Below are 22,347 nucleotides of genomic sequence, written 5' to 3'. Positions count from 1 at the left end.
TCTAAAATTCTTTGTAGGGCTTGTGGGGGTCTGAGCTTCAGTTCTGCCATGTTTAACACCAGCAGCTTGTCCTGTGCTAATTCTCACCTGAGAGCAATCAGTTTTAAAATGTATTGTTTTAGCTGTGAAAGTTTTCCTTGGAATTGCAAACTGAGTCTATCTTCAAAGCAGGCTGGGACTGAGTTTGCTAATCCTGAAAGTCAAACTTCATTAAGACTTCTGATCTATCTTCCAATGTCCAGTCAAGTTTTTTTTTTTTTTTTCCTTCCGCCACATGTTGGGAGGAGAATTCATGTAACGATCTTATTGAAAACGTGGTTTCAAAGTATGCAGGCCTGTGTCTCCAATAGCAAATTTAGTCTTGAATGAATTCAGAGACAATTAAGGAACTTATTAGTTCTTGTCATGTTCTTTTGGGTAATACAATAAACACAAGAGCTCATATAATCACAACCATGAGGGCAGTAATCATGCTAATGTTTGAATTTTGCTGGAAAGGGAATCACACATTAAAGGGTTTTGGCACCTTAGTTTAGTGTTATTTTAAGGGTGTTTAAACAAACACACACTGCTCTGAAAGGTCCTGAGCATCCACTGAAATTAGACTTATGTCTATCAATACAATGTCATACATGTTGGATACATGCAGCAGTAAAGGAAACATTGATAAAGCTAAACCACAAAGATTTACATTGAATTTTGTTGCATTGGCACAGACAGTTTTAGTTGTTTGACAAGAGTTGTCAAAATATGTTGGCAAACATTTAAATGACACTATTAACATTTAGGATAATTTGCTAATTCTAGTTCTTTACACCACGCCCAGATTTATTTGATTCTGGCTGTGATTCCTGTTTGAGGCACTCAACCCTAATATAATATTACAGGTTATAAACTCTGATTAAATCAGATTAACATTTAGTTCAATGCAGAGAAACTGTATTCATTGTAGTCACAAAACCAAATTCCTTCCAGTCACAAATTAGGGGGAAAATATATATTATTTTAAATCATAAGCTAGTAAACCAGTTGAGACAAATTCCCAAATCAGGTAAGAATTAAAACATGATTTATTGTTAAAAAATGTAAAACTTATGAATACTTCCCTTTGTCAGGGTGAGAATCACCTTCACTTTAATTATTATGCCATAAACCTTCAAATTATCACCACCTTCTGGTGCAGCATCGATATTACAACAATCTATGTTTATAATCCCAAAGACCATGAAGAGTTTTACAAACAGAGAAAAATATGTCTTTTATTAAAAAAAATATCTGGAGTATTTTATTTGAAGCCTTTACATTATCACTGTGGAAACTTTAAAACTTTATTGAGAAATAGAGTCAATATTTTGTGGCTTAAAAAGTTTGAAAATCTGATCTCACCTTTATGCAAGTAACTGCAGTAGTGTAAGCTTGAGTGATTAGTGGTTGATATCAATTTCGATGTGCAACAAAATAAAAAAAATAGTCAAAATTAGGTTTATAAAGGAGCTTGAGGCTGGAATGAAACAATCAAATATGCATTACACTCAGCGGAGGCGAAGAACTTCCACATCCTGAGATGGCAGACGATGTAGTCAAAGTTACAGTTCACCCCTGACCACGCATACGCACACACACGCACACACACAGACACGCACGCACACGCACACACGCACACACACACACGCACGCACACGCACACACACGCACACACACACACACACACACACACACACACACACACACACACACACACACACCCACACACACACACACACACACAAGCAAACAACTCAATCCACAGACCTTCCTGCTCCTGCGTAGTTCACAGGGTTAAAATAAACGTTACAGCTGAACCATATTGTGCTCTCCCTCCTTTCTCTATCTCCTTTATTCACAAGCGCGTAATTGGTAGTCAATTTGAGCTCCCCCTTTGCCTATTGTGGGCAAATTTTGGTCTGACAGAGTGCGGAAGATTAATGGCTACAAGCAGCCAAGGGAGGCTCGCCTCAGCAAGCATGAGTGCCCTAAATTCATTACACCAATTTCCCCCTGTCTTGAGCTCCCCTACTTCCACCCACAAGAGAGAAAAAAGGGGGGGAGCACAAGTATGAAAGGAAATAAAAGCAAAATAGTCAGATGGTGGTGGTGAAAGACCAAAAGAGGTGAAGAAACAAAGAAATAAACACAGCGCTCCGTGTTAGCCGTGTTCTTCTGAGCTCACATGCAAACAGTCTGGCACTGCGGAGTCAAAAAGAGAGCTGATTGGTTTTAGAGTAGAATCATGTCTGTTTATATGTCAGCCAATGCGCACTGCTTAATCAGCTACAAAGATGAGAAAAGGTACCAGTTGTGTTGAATTGTGTTCAAGTCACTTATTTGTTTTGTATTACAAAAATTACAATATGAGTGAAGAAAGTCGTCAAAAAAAACAACAACATATAAGCTCAAATTGTTGCTATATTTCAACTAAACTGCTATGCCAACATTGAGTCAACGTGAAGATACGTGCCCAGTTGGGGGAACGATCCCAAGCTTGAGCCAAACACTTCACAGGCTTCCATGGCACATTTAGATCGCTGTCATCAACCGTGGTCTGTTGGCATCAGCGCCTGGTTGGCTCAGATGAGCAGGAAACACCTTGAACTTGGAAATGATAAGGTTGACCTGTCCCCATTTACTTGGTCCAGCCCATAATTGCAATGATTTATTTCTCCTGTCAAAGCTGGAGGGAATGCGCTCCATCTCCTCTTCGCATTCCTTTGTCTCTCTACTTTTCCCTCTTTTCTGCAGTTTCTGCTCTGCAGTTAGCATTTAGATGTGCATCCAAATATGTGAGGCTAATTCATCTACGTACATTTGTTTGTGTTCATGCTGCTTTAGTATGCCTGAGTGTTTCCAGCCTTCTGGCATTGACAACCTATCAACATGACCATGTGCTTAAGTGTCAGATGCTTGATGCCCCCAGCGATGGCATGAAGCCCCAAGGACTCGAACAGACCAATGGCCTCTGGGAAGTCCAGATAGGCCCGTCTTCTGTAGCTTCACAATGAACCTGTCTGTCACCTGTCAGCCCCTCCTCGCTGTCCTGCTCCACTAAGCCAAGGATCCCCAACCTCCCATGTTTCTGACATGTCCTGTCTGCTGTTGGGACCACCTCAGATATTTTATCTCAGAAGACCTTATCCAGAATTGTAAGGAGCAAAATTCTTATAATGTATAAAAGTAAGCCAAGATTAATAACTTAAACAGCAATAAAATAACAAATACATAACATGAAAGTTAATCGATTAAACATAAAAGTTTTAAATTTTAGTTTATATCTAATCTCTCATCAGGGATGCTGAAGGCCACAGTAAGAAAAAGACTCATAAAATTAACATTTATTGAAACATTAGAATAGTCTTGTAATAGATAGACTCGGCCACTCCAAAACATTAATGTTACTTCCAGTCAGAAGAAACATGCTGGTAATTTTGAACCTAACCTAAACCAATAAATACTCTCATTGGATGACTGTACAATCCTTCATGCAAAAGCCTTGCATCAAAGTAAATACAATCTAGAATAGTGTAAATAAAAGCTAGCTCTTGTTTTGACTAGAGGTAAGTCTGTCAGAAAAGAACTGTGTTAGCTATCATAACTGACTTTGTGTAAATTGGTCCCTTCTCCATTTTCTTCAGGTGAAACACTATAAGACATATTTCCCTGTTTCTAATTGAAATTATAATATCATCTGACAATGTGTGGAAGACGATAAAATTCTTGTTACCAAAGAAGCCGACAGGAAGCAGGCATCTGACCAACCTCACCAAATGAAGACACCTTAAACCTTAAATACATTAAAATTTGACCAAAGGTTATTTTTAATGAGGATTCCAAACATTTTAGTTTCAACAATCATAGTTGAAACCATTTTGGATCTGGGTGAAAACATTTTCCTATTGTCAACTTCCCCTGTTGTAGTTTCCACACTTCTGGGAGATGAAAGCAGCAGCAGGCCCTGGTCTTACAGCCTGCTGAGTGTTTATGCAGCCTCCCTGGTTAACAGTTTCCACTCTGCACCTGTTCAAAGCCTACAACATGGACGGCATCCTAAGTGAAGCCTGCTGGAGAGAAGGTAACAGTGGAAATATGTGCAAGAGTTAACACTTGAAAAAGTAAAGAGAAAAAAAACACAATTACACAACAATCTTCTTTTTTATTCTCTTGCCATTTGTTCAGAGGCAGATTTTAAGGAGGTCAAAGGCTTCAGGGGCCACCGAGGGGCCAGACAATAAATCAGGAAAGGCGAGATAGATTCATTGATAGGGGAACATCATAAAAGGACTCTATTGTAGTAATGAAGACAAGGTGTGTCGGCTGGTTTCTCTGCAGGTCGTTCAAGATGGATTCCACGCAACTTTGCAAGGTTCCATTTAGCAGCAACGTTTGCAAAGGGCTGGAATCAAAAGACACTTCAAATGTTTTACATTCCCGTCAGAGTTAACTAGAAGAGGGAGCCCTGGGTGATAGGGAGGCTGGGTGAAGGTTGTGAGGTTTATTGTGGGAGATACAGCCAAAAACCCAGTGGGTGCAACGGGTAACAGCATGTGATCATAAAGATGTCACAAGAGACAAAGTCTCAACATCAGCCAAGGTGCTGGCATCCAGATGTGAAGGTACCACGTGCCCCTTCCTTCATGCCAAATCTGAAGCTAACAAGCAGAACCTCTGAGTTCTTTTGAAGTAGGTGCCAAAAGGTATTCAGAACCTTAACGATGCATAATTTATGACGATGCTGTCTAGCAGGGAGCAAAAGTTTGAAGTTTGTCTGAGAAGAAAGTGTCTTCATTCCCTTTATTCTCTTGGCCTTTATATCCTTAGCTGGATTTTTCCCACATTATCTGCTTTTCCAGCACCCGCTTAACACTTTGACAAAATGAATGACCTTTGTTAAGCTGGCGTTAAGTGTCCACTTTACTGCTGATGGATGAGCAAAGATGATTTTGCAGAAGATGTTGACTTCATGAGAAACATGTTCTAGATTGGTGATTAAATCACTTCCTGGTACCTCTGGCTGTGTGGGTAGATGCAAAATCCTCCTGGAAATTCAAATTTACATAAAAAATACTTTATTGATCCCAAAGGGGAATTAAATGTTGTTGTAACTCATATTAGAAAATGAAAGCATCTTGTCATATATATATATATGACAAGATGTCTCATATATATATATATATATATATATATATATATATATATATATATATATATATATATATATATATAAAGATTTTATCTCTGTTGCTTGTGCATCTTTTTCTCCAACATGTTTTCCTTTCACTCAACTGTCCATTAATAAATATACTTGCATTCAGCTTCTTTGTTGGGTGTAAATGCCAAGTCAGAAATCTTCCTCATGACTGGACAAATTAAAAATCTATATATATATATTTCTAAGAACTGTAAGATAATTAAATTAACTTGACAACGAAAATTAACAGAAGTAAGCACTTGACAGTGCACTTTTGAACATGGATGATGGCAGCTTTTGAAATAAGTGTGTGAAATTAATACAATTCCAAAAGTTTGAGACCTGTTTGAAAGTGCAGGTGAATCAGAGGATCAGGTTTTAGCTCCTGTTGCAACACTGATACAGAGTTTAACTGACTTAATGTTTTAACTAGGGAGTAGCACAGAGTGCAATGCTGTAGCCAACAATGTTAAAGTCATTTAACTGATTCTGTGACTTGCCTTTAGTCACTCTGCACTGATTAGAAAGAGAAACAGCTGATCCTTCACAAAGATCTTCTCTTCATGCAGAGAAGGTTTTATTTCATGATTCTGAGCAAAGTCTGTGCTGCTAAATTGTAGATATTTTACCGGTGTGAAATATGCATTATTAGGAAGAAACGATGTTAAATGTTTAGTAATCAGTTATTTTAGCTTCTGACAGCACACAGGTCCCAGGCTTTGCTTGGAGCATATTTTTTGAGCTGGGACTGATCAAATAAGGAAAGATATGGGTCAACCTTTTTTGCTGAAGCATCCTAACACCAGCACTTTGAAGACGACCACTAATCATACCCTACACTGTAACAGAGAGTGCTGTGTGATCAGAAGAGGCCCAGGCCCAGTAGATGCATTTGATTTCTATATAATTTAGCAGAAAAATGTTTGTCTTTTATCTGATGACATTTGGGATTATCACCATTACCACATCTTTTAACAGAACATTCATTTCCCTGATGCCACCTGCTGGCGTTGATTTAAGTAAAATTGACAAAGAATCTGTTGAAGTTGGGTGAAAGTACTTTCTAACCTTAAAGCAAATAAAACCATATGGGAGGGTGATTTCATAAATAAAACTGTGTGAAGTAAACCATGAGAACTAAAAAAAACCCCTGCAATTTCCAAGGGATTCCCCACCTCCTCCACTATTCACAGAGGCAAATGTGCAGCCGAAACATTTAACTGCAACAAAATGTGAGCAAATTTGTACCCATAAACGTAAAATTACTTTTGTTCATTTTAACCTCCTCTGCCTTTTCAGTTGCTGCCAAGTAAGCCTCTGAGGCTTTGCACAGTCATGTGCTGAAGAAACAGAGACACAGAGAGATGTGAAGGAAGGAGGGAGTGAAAAAAATCAAAGAAAATCCCTGACATGGAGATTTACAACTCTGATGAAATCTCCCTTTGTAGATTGAGCAGAAGGAGCGGCATAACGTGTTGCAAACCAAACCTACGAGAGAACATAAAGATTGGCCTGGCATCAGCCACAAAAAACCTTGATGACTCTTGTTATCAGGTATAAATAAAACAATGAAAATCCCACTTAAAGTAGTCTACCATTTCTCATGATTCAGCTGTTATAAATAACTCAGAGAACTTCTGGTCCTCCTGCAAGATCGACTATTAAAAGTTTTGACACTTCAGTTTGAAGATATATGGGCTGATGTTCTGCAGGTGCAGGGTTTTGATGTTTAAAGAGCATAATAAACCTTCGTTGTCCAGACAAATCCACATTCCTCTGTGGAATTAACACATTTACTTATAAAAAGCAAAGAAAATATAGACATAAATTTTTATTTTTTTAATTGCATCATGAAGTGAAGGTATGAAAACAACAATAATTAACATGATGTGTTTATCTGGAACAATTAACACATGATCAATCATTCAACCAGAAGGAAGCAGCTTTGCCATCAGTGGAATTTCAAAATAAACTGCTATGTGAATAATTTAGATTTCTCAAACTGTGTTACAGTTTCAGAAGAAAATATAGATCAGGGGTTCAAAACATCAAGTTCAAAAGTCCAAATCTGAGTTGTACATAAAGTCAAAAGCTCATTCTAAATAATAATGAACAATTTTTCACAAATTTCTTAGCACAATAAAAGTCAAAATGCTCAGATTTATTACGTTTTTGACAAAAATACATTTTATTAATTTCTCAAGAATTGCAAAACAGCTGACAGACAAACTTCACAGTGCTGATCCCCTACAAAATGTTATTATATTTGTTCTGTTTTTGTATCTGCGTCAGACAAGATGCGAACAGGGGGAGTTCAGTGTTTTGGTCCAATGGTATGTACTTTCTCACGACCTTGGACAATTGCTTCTCAAAACTATCCATCCTGCTTTCTGGCTGAAAAACCAGCTTCTGGAAGTTGAGCAGCTTGGGCTGTTTTCCATCATAAACAAACAGACCCATGAAATTCTGACCAATCACACAATAGCTTCAGATGCAGAGGGCAGGTACATTTGTCACAACGGGTCTTTCACCCGTTGTGACAAACGGGTGAAAGACTTGAGGCTGACAGCAAACTGACACGATTTTCATAATGCAGCTGCGATTTCAATCTTTTGATCATGATCCATATCCTGTTCCTATACTTGAGAGTCTCAGCTTAGACAGACCTGTAAAAATACGCCATCAGTTTTTGGACCAGCTTTTTTTTTACTACAAGAAACTAAAGCAGGACCCTCACTTCTGCAGACGATTCTCCAATCTGTCTCTTTATTATTCTGCCTATCCTTCTTTTAGTTATGAATAGCAAACCAAACACTATTTGAGGCAGAGAGAAACCTCCATAAAGGAAGACCATGGGAACTGGTGGACTTCTTCCGGATTTGGGGCAGAGGGTCACCCTTATTTCCACAGTCCCTGGTAGTCGACACTTGAATCCTGGTTCTTGGCCCTGAAAACGGTCCACCGCCTACACAGAGGGATGTTGAGGGTGTCGACCATGAGAGCTGGGTGGAAGGAGAGAACAGGACCTTGACATGATCTAGCCTTAAATTCAACTATGCTTCCAAAATATTTTAAATATGGCGGGTCTATGTTACATCTCTTCTGGCCAAACTAAGTTCAAAAAGAACACAAAGTCTTCACTGTGTGTAAACAATAGCATTTAGCACTGATCTCCAGGAGGGATTTTGTGGTAAGATGGAGGTTGAATATTTTGTTCCCTAAATAGTTCAGAATCTGAAGTTTTTGAAACCCAGTGTAATAAATTTAAGGAATTTGGTCTAGAAATCAGGAAGATGTATATAAATATGCCTAACCTCCTGCCATCAGTCCCCATGTTAGAAACGTTAATGAAGGTCAGTAACTTTTCTCTTTGTGTAAAACAATGACACATTGTCAGACACCACTAAGATTTATTTGTAGCAAATTCCACTAGTTTGTATTTGGTTTGAGTCAATTGGCCGTTGATCTCCAACTGACTGACCACAGAAGACAATAACTGCATGCAAGCAGCCAAACAATCAATCTAAAATAATCTGCGCAAGATTCAGAAAAGTTCTGACAGCATTGAAAAAATATAATTTGAACATAAAAAATATGACAGCTTGCAGTTCAGAGTTTGATTTTTTTCAGTATTTTTTATCTTATTGTTTCGCACCCCCAGTTTTGCTAAAATCTTCTTTTCATCCATGTTAAAAAGCTTTTTTAAGTGTAGGATTCAAATATGGAAAAACACTTTATGGGAAAAATAATTGCATGTTTTTTTTCTTCTCAATACATTGTAATCTTGTGGTTTTTATGACACCACAAATGGTAAAAAAAAAGGTAAAAACCAACCAATCATAAACTCTATAGAGAGGAGAAAGTTGTCCATTCATATAAACATGTTATCAAAGCTTAAAATGCTCCATCTACTTCATCCAGAAATTGGCTCCTACTTTGTTAATATGCCAGTAAATAGAAAAAGAACAGACTCAGTTTTGGGAAACTATAAATTACTGCACCTAGCTGTGGTAAACTGCAGACCAGACGTCTGTGTTACGGTTCTTGGTGGAGATTGCCAAGCTTCCTCCTCTCGTCTCCCACAGCTCCACGTTTGCACAGTGGGGTGGGGGGATTCCTGGATGGCACAGTGGCCCATATGGCCAATCACTCAAGCAGGGCCAAGGATGTTTTCAAAGAGACCCGGCAGCAACTTGACGCGGGACTGTCTCCACGGGGGTCAGCGGTCGTCTGGGCAGGAGAGGCCGACCTCCTGCTGTCCTCTCAGGGGCAGACATCTCAACTCCTGAGCTTCAGCCCCGCCTCCTGTCTCTATGCCCCACCCACACATAAGCACAATCATCACCACCTTCTCCATAGAGAGCACACAGGGCTGCCATAGCCTGCTAATAGGACAAGGACCATGACCTTGAGAGCTGGACAAACAAATGCAGAGGGAGTGTGACATTAGACGCAGCAAGCTAATGGCTGTTTGTTTATGACGGGATTATTTCTGAGGATTATGTCTATGATGTGATGTTTTGTTTGACTTTTGGATTTGGAATAACACATTATATTTACCACTGTACATTTCAACAGAAAATTCAAACATAATCATGTAGATATTATAACAACTCCAAAAACCCATTTTACATTTAAACTAAGCTACAAGTTAAGCCGACCAATTAAACAACCAAGTCGTTGCATTAGGCAACATTAGAAATAAGATATATAACATAACTGTCTGTTACATCAGAGGTAAAACGCCCAAAGAAGACAATAATAAAAATTTAATGCAATATAAAAACAGTTTTGAAAATTGCCCCTTTTTGTCCTTTTTCAGATTTCAATTATATGTAAACAAACTAAACAAAATGTCGGCTGGCTTGAGCTGAACATGATACGAGAGGGAGGAAACCGTTTTTGTGAACTGGGCTGGAATCCGCCATGACTGCCATGATATGACTCCAACAGCTGGTTACAGTGTGAGACGTCACACCGCTAACTCATGTGACTGACTAATATCTTTGTTGATTCTACAGCAGTTAAATTAGTTACCTAAGAAGAGCTCTCTCCAATTTCCTCATGAGAACATCGACCACAGTTGTTTTTTTCGTCAAAGACAGAACAACGACAGGTGAGATAAATCGCACCAGCGCCACCCTGCTGCAGCACAAAGCCAACAAGCAAAAGAACATTTGCATTTATTTTTAACATCTCTGGATATGATTACTTCAGATTGAAACACAGCTTGGGTTAATTGTTGTAATTTGAAAATATGCCTATATAATTGTTTCCAAAGTTGTTATTTATATGTTTGTTTATGTGTAGTTTGTGCATGTAAATGGTATGTAAAATGTCCCTTTAAACAATGTTTGTTCTATTTCAACTGTTTGTTGCAACAGCTTGTTGCTGAGCTTGTCAGCTTCCCATTTATTTTTATTTTTTTGAATGTTTAATTATTTTTTATCACATTTTGTGTTCAATCCCTGCATAATTTATATGTGAAATTATGTATTTGTTTATCTTCATATGCAAACAGTAAGATAACCAAATAAACAACTAAGGGGTGCAAATGACTATGCATCATATAAAATAGGAATAAAATATAATCTTTAAACAAATGTTTTTGGACAACTTAAGACTTGAATAAAAACTGTGTAATTCAGATTTGATTTTTAATTTGGTTCATTTGCTATTACTCAAAAGTAAAAACACATATATTTGACACAATTGACAGATTTATTATCTCTACAGCGTTGAAATAACTTACAGCAAATTAGAAAGTCACAAACATCCAAGGATCCTACAAATAAAAATTTACTGAATTAGCTGTGAAAAAAATATCATTTTTATATTTAAGTCTACTTACATTTGAGACACAATTTGTTGTTTTTTGGGGTCAAGAGATAAAAAGTATGCATGCCGTTTTTTACTTACTAATTTGTTTTTGCAATATTATCCACACAAAATAGTTTGAGATCTGTAAAAAAAAAAAATAATTTGTTAGAGTTTCAGAATTTATGGCCTCATCACAATTTATTAAATTAAGAATTTCAACAATTGTTTATAAACAAAATTCACTGAATAAATAAAAGTGAAATTAGCTTCTGACATAAGTTAGAAAACTTGAAAAATCAGTACTTTGTTTTTCCTTCATGAGGTCTGTCCATATGATAGACCTTCACACTGCTAAAGGTCTGCTAAACGTTTAAAACCTTCTCTGGGTCACAAAGATGAGATGCTTTTACATACTATAATGTGCACAGAATAAAAGTGAGAAACTTGATTGTTTTTTTACTATTCTGCACATTTGTAAAGAATTTTTAAAAAATTATTGTGAATAAAACAATATACCAGAGAACAGAAAAAGAAAGTGACTTTTCAAATAACTTGAAATGCAAGAACAATAAAAAATCTGAAAAATAATCTATTTAGAAATTATTATCTCATCGCTTCAAAAACAGCAACAATTACCTGCCATTAGCCGTATTGTTGCTAAAAAAATGCAGATTACTTGAAGTTAACAGAAAACTTCTGTGCAGTTTGTGAAGAAGCTAAATAAAAAAAACATTACCCTGTAATCCTAACCTGAGTCTGTTCAGCAGATTTTCTTTGGAGCTGAGTAGAACAAGAATTGCAATGTTGGGATCGATGTAGTTACTCAGCAAAGAGGAAGACCTGACCCCACAGCCGTCTGAGGAAGAGCGTCGCCTCTCCTATACATGGCAGTGGACTCAGCTCTGTTGTCAGCATTCCCCGTCTGCTCTCTTCTTTCAGCTGCCCAGTCGCTCAGCACGACCTCCGTTTGGGGTGATCATGAATCATGGAAATTGATTATGCTGCCACATCTCAAATCCCTCTGGCCAGGGCTTGACCGCAGAGAGTGTGACTGTAGGTCGGTCAAGCCTGCTTAAGGGACACACTGCTCGCTGCCCCCGAGAAGGGGCAGTCGGCCGGACTGCCCCCGCAGGGTCAGGCGGCTCGCTACCATGGCAAATGAAGGAAGATCACTCACTCTGGCAGGAAGGAATGAAGATGTCCTTCTTAAAATACCAGTCAGGCCATCGCGCTCCAGGCTTTTTTTTCCCTACCCTTCCAACTCCTCATCACCACTTTCCACGAGTCATCCGTCTTTATCAGTGCACAATGCTAATGACTTCATCTCTAATAGCAGACCATTCCTCTCTGCCTTCCACCAGGATTCTTGAAGAAGTCTTAAATAACATCAGAACATGCCAGAGGAAATCTTGGGGTTTTGAATATCTTTGCTTCATCACATGTGCAATCATAAGCAATCAGGACCAATTTGAATTTGAGGAAAGAAAATAGGGAGACTGAGGCTCATAGGAGAAACTGTTAAGCTCAGTTACCAATTAAATGTTTCAATGCAAACACCTGTTAGAGAAAACTTAAAGAGCATATTTGCTAAGTCTTATGATGTTCAAAAACATAAATTTTAGCTGTTAAGCTAAACAAAAAATGACTTTCTTCTTTTGCCAGTTTTCTCTCTGTAGAAATAAAAAGTAATTCATCATTTCCAGAACGAAACAGAGCTGGTTTTATTAGCGTCCGAATGTTTGTAGTTTATCATTTCAACATTATTTTTCTGCTGCCGCTGCCGTACCTTTGCCTTTAACCCAAAGTTTCCAGACTCCCCTTAATGATTTCAACAGACTGTTGTTCTTTTTTATTATGATGATAAATCTGCTGTAACAAGCTGAAAACACCCATAAATCTGAGGCCGAGCCCATGTTGCAATGGGTCAGTGTTTCTATGGTGACACATCAATCCTTCCAAGAGGGCAACACCAAGCTCTATAAAAGCGGTGAGTGTCTGTGACACTGTTACTGTTGTTATTGTGGGAGAACCGTTAAAATGTTTTCAAACCACAAAAAGTGAAGGGGCCACTTAACATTTCCCAGACCTGTCAGCTTTTTAGATCTCTCTGGACTATCGGCACACCTCAGGCAGCCTTTGGGGACTCTGCATGTTTTGGTAATTGGATTGTCTCATCAGAAACCAGCTAAATACAAATATGTATGTAAAAGTAATTTGAAATTAGGACATTTATATAAAATAATTATTCATTTTTTTAAAAGTTATTTTTTTGGACACCAGTGATGAAAAGCAAAAAAAAAAGAATAATAATTATGTATTATGTAAATAATTATGTATTTATTTATTTTTTAATAAAATTTTGTTTAACCCCCCCAGCCAAAGAGAAAATCCTTTGCAACAAGAAACAACAACGGAAATAGGAATGGGTTCTTCAGATTCCTACAGAGTCTGCAGTTTGGGGTGGAGCCATTCATTTGACCCGGACCCAACAACTGACCCTGACAATTAATCGAACAACTTCAGCAACACACACATTTACGTGCATTAGTAGAAGCTGTTGTTCATGTCAGCTTTAGGATGACGTTCACATTTGTTAATTTTTACATTTCATTTTATTAAATTGAAGTTGTTCAGATGATACTGAATAGTATATTTGTGAAGAAAGGATACTTCTTCTACTAGTGCTGGCTGCGGTGGATTATGATTACTTCCTCAGTTCTGACATCTACTGTTTGAGAAGAGAACTGCACCAAATGGAGCGAAACGCTGTTCATGCCTGGTTACATGGCACAATTTTAACATTGTGGGTTGATTTTCTAAACCTGAGAAGCCTCACAAATGACAATAAAATAATCATCAGTATATCAAGTTTGGTTCTACAGTGTGTGGGCTACAGCCACACATCAACGATGACACAACACACACTAACAGATTTCACTCGTGGACATTCAGATGTCAGACAGGAAATCTCACAAAACATTTCAAGTTCAAATGAAGGGGAAAAGAATAACTGATCTACGAGAAAAAAAATCCAAAAGCAAAGAACACAAGAATAAACTGAAGAAACTAAATACAAAGGAATGGCAGCACCTTTCTAAGAATAATGGACAAAGGAGTTCTGAACTGATTATGGTAAAACCTATCAAACGAACAAGGACGTGATCAACAAATAAAAGCCAAAATCCAAATAACCAAAGTGTTAGTCTGCTAGTGTCAGTGCAGGGGTGGAAGATGACAAAATACGGGAGAATAGGATAATTTTAGTTTCTCTTTGCAGGTGATTATATATTTTTTCAGGTGATTCTGTTGAAAATGTTTTAGTTCACAGAGTTCGTACAATCAAAGAAGTCAGTAATCGAAAGAACAGATTTAAGGGCATATTGATTTAAACACAGTACAGTCGGTTGTGCTCAAATTCTTTGTTTTGTTTTTTTTTCACATGCATAAAACATAACTTCCTGGCAAAGGCAGACAAATGCCTCACTGATTAGAAGTATGTTTTGCACTCGTAATCAGAAAAAATTTTGGCATTGTATGTTCAAAGACTTAGTTATTGAATGTAATCCAGATTTTTCGCTGTATCAAAATTATGTTTGAAGAGTTTTCATTAGCCTTAAACTTAAATGAATCTGTTATTTCTGACAAAAAACAGGCCAATCATACATTAGCAGATCAAAGGCAAACACTCCGTCATCATTTGGTCTGCTGCTCATTGTTTCTTGAGCTTCCAGCAGCACCGTCCGCCCAGCGGTGTGCACGCCCAACAAGGTGTCCCGGCAAAGACCCAGAGCCTGTGCTGAAAGAAGCATCTCACGCTCAAACTTCACTTGATCCCAAGCGAAGCCCTCACTTGCTCGTTTATCTTTCCAGGGACAGTTCATTCTTCGCCACGTTAATGAATGCCAGTTGTTTCTTGTGCTTCACAATCAGGAACTTTGTATTTGGCCTGAGATCAATCAAATAATGCTTTGCACAACATAGTTATGTGTTCTGGCCCATCAGTTTCATTTTATTTTTATTTTTTCCACAGAATTCATGAAGTGTATTTTAACAAATAGTTACAAAGTGGAATGACACTTTTTACTCCAGATTTAAGGCCAAAGTATTACATAGACTGGAACAGTTAAGCTGCTGTGACAGAACATTTACCAATCAGAAAGGTACAGAATTTATCTGTATGCAGGCAGTAAAGGTTCATTTTCCATGCAAAAGTTAAAAAATCTCAGGTAATAAAAAAATACTGGAAATATTCAGACAGTGCTCCACATATTTTTCATGTACATATCTGATCAAAATAATCACAGAAACAGTTGAGGGTGTGATTAACCAGGTGCTACTAAATACAGCAGGATTTTTTCCAGTCTCTAACCTTCTGCTAATTTTTGAAAGTAAACTTGTAACACAGAGGCTTCAGGAAGAGATGTCAGCTCATAAAATAAAGATGATTTATGTAACATTTTAGAACTTATTGTACAATTATTTTTATCGTACGGGGGTTGACACAAATTAAATGGAGCTTCAAAGCTTTTTGAGTCTTAAAATAATAATTCACAGCAGTTATTTTCACAAAAGTTGTTCATTAGTAGCTGTTGGATTCACCTCTGGTCACTGAGCAAATTCAAAATAAAGCAATTTCAACTCATGGGTGATTCAGTGATTTATATTTACTTCAAAGTTGTTTAGAATAATTTCAGAAAACCTTTGGGATACAAAGTGACCAAAACTGAGGCTCAGGTAATAACTTTGATCATGGAGCGTTAGTTCCTGTAGTAAAGGGCAGCTGTGGCAGCTCTTAAGGTGCACCTGTTCTGGTGATCAGCTCTCCACATAAAGTCTTAGTTTTTTTTACTTTGTCACTGGTTAGTGCTATATTCTTAACCTTACAGCATATTCATTTTACACTTTGCCTGATGTTGCAGCCTTCATCTTCTATAGTCGTACTCGGTGTCTATGGCAAGTCTGGCCCCAAACATGGCACTGCTGCAGTGTGATGTTATGATCCTGTTCCCCAGGAGTCACTTCTCACCCAAGTTATGACTCCTCACCAAAGTAAAAACCATGTTATCACAACAAAAGCCCTTCATATTAAATGTTAAAGTGTCAAATTAAACTGTCACAATGAAAGAATTGCCTTTCAAATAGGATTGGACATAAGAAAACTATGGTTAAAGAGATTTAAACTGAATAATTAAAAGCCTCCAAATGTCCTGTTTTAGAACAGTTACGTGAAATACAGATTCAATTGCATAATAAAAGTTAAATGTTGAAGAAAAAAACCCTAAATAAGTGGCCACATGCCTTTTCTCATTCAGCATCTGTTTGTGATCATTTTCTACCCACTGCGTCTTTCTTCACTTGAATGATCTGAGAATTTCTCTTTTAGAAACTCATGTTGCAAAATCCTCCGGAAAACTTTGATTCTTCCAACTGCTGCCAAATCAGGTTATCACCTTAATCAAGCTTTCATCAATGACTTAGACCTTCCTCGATGTGCAGATCAAACAAAGCTACGATCATCTGATGACATTTTATTCTGCAAAGTCCTGTCCGTGACAGTAATAGGAGACCAACAAGAAGGAAAAAAAAACAGGCAGAAGATGAATGGAAACCATTCATATATGCAGCCATAAATTATAGTCATGTGTGAAATGTTTTTGTCATCACATTATGCAAAAGAAACATTAAAGATTGAAGTAAATATGGAACAACTGGTATTCATTTTATTTTTGTGGAAAGTGTTTAAAAAGATAATTCAGATTTGTTTTATATATTTTGTCAAGTCATTTTCAGTAGTTAACAATTTACCTGTAGAGAAGTTATAAAAAACTGGATTTGGAGAAACAGAACTTATCCAGCAGGAGAAAGACTAACAGCTATCAAGGCTGAGGCTCAAGTCAAAGCAGAGCTTAGCACAATAGAAAAATTCAATCTCAAAAAGCCTGGTGCATTAAATATTTTAATCTCTACATTTCTGAGAGAGACTGAAGTAGGCAGATCTGCTAAAATAGAGAATCAGCTAAACATCTATATAGATTGAAGATAACTTGCTGAGGTTCAAACTGAGTATTAAAATGAAGAAAGGGAGTGATAGGAATATTGGGAATGGGGGATATTTTCTTGCATACTTTGGGCTCGATAGTCTCCACTGAGTATCATTTAAGCACCACGTTCTGACTGGGTATTTTTCCTGACCATATTCATTTCTTCTTGACCACAGTAAACTTATCTTCTGCTGCCAACTTCCTGCAGGGTATTGCACCACGTCACAAAAATTAAATCATAATAAACTACTTTCTTCAATATGACAATGAATTGACTGTTTCACAAAGGCCTCCACAGATAGCATTCCAACATAGCCCTTAAGGATGTGGTGGAACTGGAGATTCACATCAAGGATGTGCAGCCAACAGCACCAACTGCATCATGGAATCATGTAAACTTGGAGCAAAGTTTCAGGAATGTTTTTGACCAAACTGTTGGGCCTGGCCTTGATGAGAAAACAAGGACTGAACTTCATACAGAACAAAACAGACTGGTAAAAACTGAATCCAAGAACGCACTGCATTAACCCACAGGTAGAGTAAAAGATTATTGTGGATTATTCCCTGGATTATTGTGTGCCACAATCAGCTGTAGTAGACTTTTAACAATGATCTGTGTGTTGTGCTAGTTGATTATCTAAGTAGTAGACTAAGGATTGTATTGATGGATATTCCTGGTGAGGAAAATTAACTCTAAATTTAGTTAGACCAAGTGGTAAATGGTAAATTTAAACTAACTACCAAGCTCGGTGTATAACTATTCACAAAGCAAAAGAGAGAGCTTTATTTTGAGCAAACAATGTTTTCTTAGTTTTGACTGAATGAGAATTCAACCATTTCAGACGTCAGATTTATTTTCTATATATTTAATAATTACCACAGTGATCAATAATATAATCATTTTAGAATGGCAAACAGAACACAAAGTATCTAATATTTTGAGGTTAAACAATCTCTTGCAAGTCCAAAGCACTGCAAATTACAATATTAATTGTTTGTGAGTGTTGTTCGCCCGCCACAGCTCACTGCACGACTGTGGAAAGCTAAATGTGGCTCTTAGCCACAATTAGCCTAGCTGCCATTAGCTTTAAGAACAGGGACATTTTAGAAGATTTTTAGGACTATTTTATGTAACCTAGTGACATGAAAATACCATATAATAACAAGTGATGTTAATGAATGCTGTTAAAGTTTTGTTAACACTGTTTGCTAACAGTGTGCTGTTCGCTGAGCAGACTCACATGACGTTCTTAGCTACACATCAGGTTGTCACAGATATCCAGCAATAACAAACCCGTGTTTCTCATTTCTTAAACAGTCATTGGCAGCATTTGGCTGGCAGGCAGCTAGCATTGATAAAGCTGCGTGAGAAGTGGCAGTCAGTGTTGGTTGCTCACGGACATTTTGGGGAACCTGCTATTCCAACGTTCTTTCTGCAGAATTCTGAACAAACCATGATCAAGTTATATCCCTTTGGCTGGGCATACGTAACAATTTTTTGTTGATGGCACATACAATCTGGGAGACACCCCTCCTGCTTCAATATATATGCCATTTTACTGCGTAGAAAACAGATACATTAAGATTTTCTAGTAAATTTTTTTTTTATAAAAACACTACAAGCATTGAAAATGGGTCAGTGAATCAACAAACAAATACCAGCTGAGCACCAATTTATTGTGTGGTTAAAAACAGATAAAATTTTGGCAACATATTCCTCAGTAATTCATTTTTCAAAAAGTATTTTCCTCTCTAAACTTGCTTTAATTTAAAGAGTATAGTTTTGTTGAGGAAAATTTAGTTTTTTTCTTTTCTACTTTTTAAAGTTTCCAACAGATAGTCAGTCCTTCAGCTATTACTAAAGCTGGAAAACTACTCTTTATTAGTAAAGTATGTCTGCTTCCATTTCAGGCCCGTCCTGCGGTGGAAGCCCAGAATTTATGTTCCATGGGGAGCCTGCTGGTGAACAGACGACTCACATGTGTCTTTGCACTCCTTCCCTGCGGCCCCCTTTAAAGGCATTCTGAACTGATTTGGGGATATCGTAAAGCAAATGATAAATTTGTACTCCTGTCAAGTGCGTCTGTGCACTGGAGATTTGCTCCAGGAATCATGTTGGAATGCCATATATCCCGGCTGATTGCTGCTCCCCTTAAACGGAGGGCAAAATGCATGACATCATTAAAGGTATTGGAGGAAATAACTTAGACTTTGTTCCTGCTAATGTTTTGACAGGAAACAGCCCGTTTGATGTAATAAAGATCTATGCTAAGAGAAAGACACTTAATTTTTACCTCTCTACTAAAGATAAGTAAATATTCATCCACTTCCTGTTTCACCGTTTGCCTATAATGCTTCAACATCTTGCAGATGGTTTTTGGCAAGCACTACCTTCATATCTGCATGTCAGCTGAATATTGCATTTAGTAAAGTACATCCATTTAATTTTATTTCCTTAGCCTCCCTTTGATTGGTTTAAATGTTCTGTGTTTCATATTTACCATGCAGAATATTCTGTGAATCACTAAGAACTAACCCTGCAGTTCCTTAGAGATCCAAAATATGACTCAGTGAATCTGTTAAGCATTTCAGCAGATTTCTGGTGTAGTAACTGGTATACCACCTTGTATCCCTTTGAAATTGGGGAAGATTAGCAGGATTTTAGCTGTGCTTTCAGATTAGATGCCATGAGAAATGCAGTTCGAAGTTTCGGGCTAGAAACATCCCAATGCTGCCGCCTCTATGACTACCCTGTTCTCACTTCGGCGGTGGCTGGTAATCCCCCCTCCCGGGCAGAGGCCATAAAACTCCTATTTCTACTATACCTGCCAGCTGAGCATCTTAGTCCATTCAAAGCACAGGGAGCATGAAATTCCCAAGGAGCCATTTCAAAGCGCCAGTCCTCTTCATTATGACATCAGAACCTTCTGAAGTCAACAAGCATGAAGGCAGACTAGAGCACAGCGCGGGTTCACAGCCTTGAAGGGGGATTCGTCGCCATTAAGGGCTGCGATGGGGGGATAGCAAACAGAGGGCAAGAGAGGGAGAGAGGGATTACATCTATCACCACGCATATGTGCTCACATCTAAAAGGCTTGCCTTCCATTTTCTGCCCCCAGCTAGTCCCCCAACTGTTATGATAGCTGAGACTGCAATAAAGGCTTTGGCGGCATCATAAACACAGCATGATGGTGGGTATCACATACTTAAGGGCCCCTGACGAAAACCCAAGGAGAAGCCCAAAGTTCTGGAAGAAATGTTAACAATTATGGTGATAATTACAGCTGTTTGTGGTCAGGTTCTGTTTGTCATCCTAATAAAACACCTCTTACACCCACTGTGCTCAAGTGCAAGATTCTTACAAAGTTACAATCTTCATATCATAACACAGGAAACTGACCATCTAGTTATGGTAATAGAGACATTCAGAAGTTTTAACACGTCTGTGTGCATTTCATGTACACAGACCTGGATGGATCTCCAGGGGCAACATGATATAAACCTATACTGACAAAGCTTGGTGAAAACACATTTCCTACACAAATTCCAATCACGGTGGAATTACGTGTTATTCTGTCTTCAATAAAAACAAATGGCTCTCAGTTCAAAATTGTCCTGTTCACCTGTGTTGTATGGGACCCAACAAAAAATATATTCCATCTCAAACACCTGGCATGACACAGTCCACAGGTAGCGTTCCACTTCCTGACCCCCCTTTTCAACCTAAAGCAGGTGATGAGTAAACAGCATCCTTAGCTAGAAAACCCTCTCAGGCTCTAAACACATTGCAATTTGCAATATCCCACAGCAACTTCATATAAAAACACTTTTCAGTCACATCATTACCAGGAGATTTGAACTCTTGGAAAAAGGACATTCAGGATGTTTTTCTCTCCCCAAATTCTGTCCCAAAATCCCACATTCCACCATGTGAAGATGTAAGAAAAATGGAAAATACAAACATGACATTCCAGGATTCATGACTATAAATGCAACTCCAGAAGTCTGACTATGAATCTATAAAAAGTAAAACTGAAAATCAGTTTTGTTACAATAATTAAATTTTAAATTTTAAGATATGTGCAGGGCTGCACAGTGGCACAGTTGGTAGAGCTGTTGCCTTGCAGCACAAAGGTTCTGGGTTCAATTCCTGGCCCCGGTCTTTCTGCATGGAGTTTGCATGTTCTCCCTGTGCATGCATGGGTTTTCTCCGGGTACTCCGGTTTCCTCCCACAGTCCAAAAACATGACTGTTAGGTTAATTGGCCTCTCCAAATTGCCCCTAGGTGTGAGTGTGTGTGTGCATGGTTGTGTGTCTCTGTGTTGCCCTGCGACAGACTGGCAACCTGTCCAGGGTGACCCCGCCTCTCGCCCGGAACATTAGCTGGAGATGGGCACCAGCAACCCTCCCGACCCCACTGAGGGACAAGGGTGAAAGAAAATGGATGAAGATATGTGCATGCAAGTTAAAATTGTTAACATTATTGCTTTTGAAAAATACATTTTAAAACATGTTCTTAATCACTACGTTAATAAAATGTAAAAAGAACTTCAAAACTTGCAATCATCCAATATTTTCTATTTCAGGTTTTTTTGTACTGTGCCTTTACGAAAGTTAAACTGGAGCCCATATTGTAATTCTATCTTTATATATACACATGTATGTGTGTGTGTGTGTGTGTGTGTGTTAACAATTAAAGCAGATCTGAATCTGGTCTAATATTATACATGCATTCAGTCACTTTTTTTCAGAATCAACTGACAGAGGAATGCTCCATGCATGGTAACAATTACGGTCAGTTCAGTGTGATTGCCCACTGGAAATTAAAATATCTGTTTTTCTAAGTGATCATTTGTAAGTGCAATTAATCATTTGGATAATTGGTTCTAGAGTTTTACTGGTTTCACCTAACCATAACCTGAGATGATCACAGTTAGGTGAAAGCAGTTTTTACTTGTGGCTGAGGATGAACAGGTATGAAGCTGTATGAATCTCTATGAGAAATGAACCAGCGTTCTTCAAAACCTTTACATACCTGAAACAAAAAAAACAACAACTTTCCAACACAGTAAGAACCATTATACAGTATATACCAATTTTGAGACTACAGAACTGGCAAAAATATGTATACCCCTTGATTTTTTTTTCATCCTGTCAATCATAACTGCATAATGTAATTTTTCGGTGGAATTTTGGGTAATGAAGAACTTATTTTGATATATCCTGCAGTCTTGATGTTAGACCTGATATATATATGCATGTGTG

General features: G+C 37.9%; 1 long non-coding RNA gene across 2 annotated transcripts; it reads right to left on the bottom strand.

Moving 5' to 3' along the window:
• Positions 1-7,045: 7,045 nt before the first annotated feature.
• Positions 7,046-12,210, bottom strand: LOC145553221 (uncharacterized). 2 transcript variants are annotated; one of them, XR_014089534.1, is made up of 5 exons: positions 11,792-12,210; positions 11,141-11,183; positions 10,259-10,366; positions 9,223-9,532; positions 7,046-8,223 (listed from the first exon to the last, which is right to left on the bottom strand). It is a non-coding gene; the product is annotated as an uncharacterized LOC145553221 (long non-coding RNA). The 2 variants fall into 2 exon arrangements; XR_014089533.1 differs by having other exon boundaries at positions 9,223-10,366.
• Between the last annotated feature and the right edge of the window lie 10,137 nt (positions 12,211-22,347).

Source organism: Poecilia reticulata, chromosome 10 (assembly GCF_904066995.2).
Source record: "Poecilia reticulata chromosome 10, P_reticulata-male-v2, whole genome shotgun sequence".
Classification (NCBI taxonomy): Eukaryota; Metazoa; Chordata; class Actinopteri; order Cyprinodontiformes; family Poeciliidae; genus Poecilia; species Poecilia reticulata.
Note: the sequence above shows the minus strand (reverse complement) of the source record. Positions and strands in the feature narration are given on the sequence as shown.